The sequence below is a fragment of the Hemitrygon akajei genome, chromosome 5, assembly GCF_048418815.1.
Source record: "Hemitrygon akajei chromosome 5, sHemAka1.3, whole genome shotgun sequence".
In the NCBI taxonomy this organism is placed as follows: Eukaryota; Metazoa; Chordata; class Chondrichthyes; order Myliobatiformes; family Dasyatidae; genus Hemitrygon; species Hemitrygon akajei.
Window position 1 is genome coordinate 180,488,315 of NC_133128.1, and position 6,000 is coordinate 180,494,314.

Sequence of the window (6,000 nt, forward strand, 5' to 3'; positions counted from 1 at the left end):
TCCACATCTATAGAAGTCTGTCAAAGTTTCTGATGTCACACTGAACCCTTGCAAAAGTCTAAAGTAGTAGATGTGTTGCTACGATTTCTTTGCAATGGCACTTACGTGCTGGGCCCAGTGCCATTATTCCCCCATCATTCCATATACTGCATTCATTCAAACATAACACTTTCAGTCTTGTACTCATCACCCCTTCTGATTTTGTCTCCATGGTACACTTTAACTCATCCCATTTACTGCAATTTTGCCATATCCACTGCCTGTCCTTCCTCACAGACTCAGTATCAACCAGTATATCAACTCCCCCATCCTCAGCCCTATCACTCCAATTCCCATACCCCACTCAGTTCTTTTAATATCCAGAAAACTTTTAAGCAGTCTTTAATACACTCAACAACTTAGATTGTGAATTCAAAATAAAAAAAAAACACCACCCAAGGTGATTAAAATTCTCACCCTGCTTATAGAACACCAACAACTGCACCCCCCAAATCCACTGGAATATCAACCTATTTAGCCCTGCAAAAAACCTACTTTTTAAACTGAGATCAGTTATTTTCCTCAAGAATAGGCATATTGTGCCTATTCTGTCCTCACAAGACAAACCCTCCATCCCAGGAAACAATCTGGCTCCAACTATCACAAATATATTCTTCCTTGGGTGGAAATACACAATATTCCAGATGTAGTCCCACCAGAGTCTTGTATAAATGAAGCACGACATTTTTAACTCAAAACCTTTTGCACAAATGCCAAGATTCTGTTTGTGTTAACTGCTTGTTGCACTTGGAAATTAACTTATTTAATGTACAGCGTGGTATAGGCCCTTCAAGCCTCGCCACCTAGCAATCCCCCAATTTAATCCCAACCCAATCACAGGACAACTTACATGATCAATTAACCTACTGGTATGGCTGGATTGAGAGGGGAAACCGGAGCACCTGGACGAGACCCACGCGGTCACAGGGAGAACGTACAAACTCCTTCTGGGCAGCAATGGGAATTGAACTGGGGAACCCTGGTACTGTAAAGCACTGTGCTAACCGCTACACTACTGTGACACCGCTGGTTTATTTACGCTTGTGTTCAAAGTACATCAAAGTATGCATACTATACACAACCTTGAGAACCTTCCAGCCAACCACGAAACAAAGGACTCCGGTAGAACCCATTTAAAAAAGACCATCAGACACCCAACGTGCAAAAATAAACAGATCATGCAAACAATAAAAATAAGCAAACACCATTCAGAACTGAAGATCGGGAAAGTGAGTCCACGGCCATGAAGCCAGTCACAGCCAATGCAGGAGCCAGTTAACGGCTGGATTACTAATAGTCCTCATCATTCCTTTTACCATGTTGGATGACCTCACACTTCTCCAGGATTCCATCTCATTTGTGCTACCCCACGTACACAACCTGTCTACACCCCCAAAGTTGATACGCATCCTCCTTAAATAGGACTGTGAATCAGCTTCCAACCATCTGCTAGGAAGCAGTGATATGTCAAGTTAATATGTCAGAATGCTGTCCAAGAGAAGAGGGGTAGGTTTAGAGAGAAGTAGTAAATGTGTAACCAATGTGATTTTCCCACTGTGGAGAAAGTAAGGGCAATCAGAGTCCAGCTTGAAGAAACTCTGGGCAGGAAGCAAGAGCAAATTAAATCCAGTTTTAGGGATAAGAGAATGAAACTCGGTACAGCAAGAGGCGCCACCGCGGTGTAGAGGCTAGCGCGACGCTATTGCAGCTCAGGCCGTCGGAGATTGTATATTCTCCCCGTGACTGAGTGGGTTTCCTCCGAGTGTTCCGGTTTCCTCCCACAATCCAAAGACCTACTGGACAGAAGGTTATTTGGTCACCGGGCCGCAAGGGCCTGTTCCGCGCTGTATCTCCACATAAAAACAGAGAGGATTCAGCCCAAAACCGTCAAGGCAATCGAAATCGCACAAGCCTTCGGAACAAATTCAGTTTGCTTTCCAAGTGCATGCACAAAATATGAACAGAATGTGCTTTCATTTGAGGAGGAAAGCATTGTTCTTTTAGAGATGAGTAACTTTATCTATTACCTTTCCTCCTGCTATCGAGGTTCATGTTATCCATTTACATTGTGTTGCAACTACCCGTAATATCGCGCAATAAGAAACAACGCATGGAAAACATTATAATCCCATTCAATAATTCATGACGAGGCAGACATTGGTCCTGGCCAGACCAGACATTTACTCCGAACCTCGCAACAGACAGGCGAGCAAACGTGATTCAATACCCAGCCAGGTTGGACTTCAAGCCGCCATTTAAACTCGAAAAAGACAGCGGAGGGGAGGGGAAGGGAGCTAAGGTTGCCTCAGTTGTATGGTTCCCAAAAGTCTGAACATGTTCCTTCAGTTACCCTGCTGAAAAGAAATTTAAGACTTGGCATTGTCATACAAAACAGCTGTGACCACATTCGCCTGGAGCTGCCACAAATAAACAGGCATTCCTGTTTTTAAAGCCGTCAGATGGAGTAAACTTGAAAAATAACTTGGCTGGTATTTTCCAACAACCAGGTTACCAACAAAAAAAAATCGGCTCCGAGTTACTTGGAAATCAAGTCAAATATATGTTGATACTGTAACCGCGATTAACCCGACTAACCTGATAGACGAACTCAGTTTATTGGAAGTTTTAACCTACCTCTTGCGAAGTCAGATTCTCCTATTCGGAAGAGGCCGACATTAATGGAAATCTCCAACCGAGCTTTGCCACAACCGAAAACAGTGTTAAACCACTAAACTGGCCTTTCGATGACGAACCAGACAACCGCCTAAAACATTGCCGCTGCGATTTTAATCAACCAAATTCAGCCGGCATTGCTCTTACAGTTTCCAGTTTGGGAGGGGTTATCGCAATCACTGCGTTCCTCCTTGAGTAGAAAATTGAAAAGCTGGCGTGCCCAGCCTCCGATGGGGGTTTCACTGCATTGTTTTTCTCTTTCTCCGCCCTATAAAGCGACAATCTCTCACACTGCTCGGTCCCAGACTGTAATTAACAAGCCCTCATTACCACATCATTTCCTCTTTATCCAAATCCCCCAAACAGACACCTAGGGCGAAGGGGATGGGAACTGGGATCTCGGACCAATTAAATATCAGACATCGTCTCTTCAGATTTCAAGGCGCATTCCTCTTCTGTGGAAAATTTCAAGAAGCCAATCCAGTTGCAACTTTTCAACCATAAATATTTATTGCGATAAAGTTTATTAAGAAATGCTTTCTCTTCAAGGCACCTGTAGATAGGAATCTATTACCAAGCGTAAGTATTCAAACCCAGATAAATGCTATTATTTTAGATTTGAATCGACATTCATAATGCTTTTTTCAAGAATGTCTGATTAATATTTGTGGCATTCATATCATATATTGGCAAACTTCCAAAATTATTGCTTGTCTACCAATATAGGTGTTTAGCCTGTAACTGTAACAGTGCAAGACATTGATTTATAGTGCCCCATTAAGCCAAATTGTGTTTTTTATTAAATGGCATTGTTGGATTTTTGCCAATTGTATAGATCAATATTCTGTGGTTTCCCAGCTATTTCTACAAAATCTATAAATCATTGACTTTGAATACCTTTAACTCCAAGCTCATTTTTAACAAAGATCCTTGTTAAATCCTGGAATGCAAGGCATGAGAAGAGGAGTGTTAACTATTTACCAACACTGCAGTTGCAGTAATGTTGTAGTAATCAAATAATACTGGAAGATTTTTATTTAGGCAGTATTAAAAATAGAAGAGTTAAGTTCTCGATTTTTTTGTGTGATTCTTTTGTGTGATTGTTTTTGTCTGACATCTGGGGTATGTCAGGTATATCAAACTCAAGTAACAATGTGGATGGGAACATTAAGAGTCTGGTTGCACTGACAAGATGGACCTTTCTTTTGACAGTATTATAATGGACATTGGGAGGTGGGATGGAGATAAGTCTCTGCCAAAGGAGGTTTTAGAAATTCTTTCCCTCTGCCAGCCTACAGGTCACCCTTGGGCAAGGTGCAGCACCTTCTTAGCCCCCCCCCACCCACCCAGTCAGGGTCACATGAAGCCATGGGAGCAGGAGGTGGATGGTCGTTTGAGCAGCTGTTTATTAACTACTACTCTTTTCCAAATTTATTACTGACTAATATTTATTAACCACTCTAGAGTAGAACTGTTTCCAGACTATCTACAAACCCCCAAGCTTGCTGGTTGTCAATATCTCCCACTTAATGCAGCCAGTATCTGGACTCCCGCTGTAATGCTGCCAGAGTCCATGATGTCCACCATTAAGCCTTGGTTATGCGACCACTTACGATAGGCAGAAAATCTCTGAAGAGTATTGATAATGGCTGGGATCACCCGTCTTGTAAAGACACTGGTCTAAAGAAGGCAATGGCAAACCACTTCTGCAGTTGTATCTGCCAAGAACAGTCATGGTCATCAGGTCAATGATCACCCACATCATATGGCATGGCACATAATGATAATGATGTATTGGACATCATGGACTCTGGCAGCATTACAGTGGGAGTCCAGATACTGGCTGCATTAAGTGGGAGATATTGACAACCAGCAAGCTTGGGGGATTGTAGATAGTCTGGAAACAGTTCTCCTCTAGTGTGGTTAATAAATATTAGTTAGTAATAAATCTGGAAAAGTGTAGCAGTTAATAAATCTGGAAATACATAGAGCACATTTTGACACCTATATGATTGTTTTCATAAAGATCAAAATATTCCTGGAACATTGATCTTACACTAAAAATTATCTCAACAAACACTCCCATTCTCTTTCCATGAAATATTGGTTGACAAGAGGGGAAGGAGAACATATCCAATGAAAGAATTTAGAAAGAAATGACTGAACTGCCTGCCTACAGATAGAGAAACAAGCATCTTCTTTTATTCCATGGATGATAGCCTCCAGAAAAATATAGTTTCTGTTTTCCTTAATAATTAGAAATCTAAATTCTCAGTATATGAAAAAAGCAGTAGTGCTCCGATTAGTGATTTCCCCATCTCATTCCATCTGCCTCTTAAATTCCGCTTGTAAAATTGAAAGTCTTTGAATGTATTCCTCTGAAACTTTATATCAATCTTGTGTCAATCTAGACCATCCTAGGCTGCTACTAATCTGTTAGAAAAATGTGTATATTGTGCCCTATCATGAAAAACATTGTTCTGAATTTTTTTACAGAGGAAAATATGAAGCAAGGATGTGGTCCTAGCGAATAAGCAACCATTTTCTTGATAGGCTGAGATGTTTCTTGAGGCTAGATTGAGAATGAGGAGAACTGTGAATCCAGAAGAGATGTGAAAGCAGGGAGTAAATGACATGGAATATTTGCTGTACGTGCAAGGAATAAGTTAAGAAAGAGCACAAAAAGCAAAAACAAGTAAGAGTCATTCAACCAAAAATGTCATTCAACCAGACAGTCTAGTGCCTGGGTGATGTGAAGAGTCATGTTTGGTTATCTAAGATTACAACAGGGAATGGCAGGTGAAATTTAACTCAAGTCAAGTATGAAGTTTGCATTTTGGGAATTTAATCCAGGAAAGTACTTGTATTCTATTCTACAACACTCTTCGGAGCTGAAAATGACAAGCTGGAGAGTGTTGTAGAACAGAAAGACCTAAGGGTCTCAGGGCAACACAGGTTGACAGGGTGTTGAAGAAGGCATTTTGCATGCTTATCTTTATTGGTCAGAGGTTGGATACAGGAGTTGGGCAGTCATGTTCCAGCTATGCAAGTCATTGGTTAGACCATGCTTTAAGTGTTATGTACCATTCTGGTCACCCAGCTATAGGAAGGATCTCATTAAAGGGTGTAGAAAACACTCCCAAGGATGTTACCAGGACTGGAGGTCTTGAGTTACAAAGAGAGACTGCATACGCTGCAGTCATTTCCCTGAAGTGTAGAAGGCCAAGTAATGAGCCTATAGAGGCATATAGCATCATGAGTAGTATGAATTAAGTGAATAGTTATGTC

General features: G+C 41.2%; 1 protein-coding gene across 2 annotated transcripts in view; it reads right to left on the bottom strand.

Annotated features, from left to right (window-relative positions):
• LOC140728518 (activin receptor type-1-like) overlaps positions 1 to 3,153 on the bottom strand; it is a 111,551-nt gene extending 108,398 nt beyond the window's left edge. For both annotated transcript variants that reach the window (XM_073047356.1, XM_073047355.1), the window contains exon 1: positions 2,674 to 3,153. The gene's annotated coding sequence lies outside the window, so the exon portion shown is untranslated. The remainder of the gene's footprint in view (positions 1 to 2,673) is intronic.
• Between the last annotated feature and the right edge of the window lie 2,847 nt (positions 3,154 to 6,000).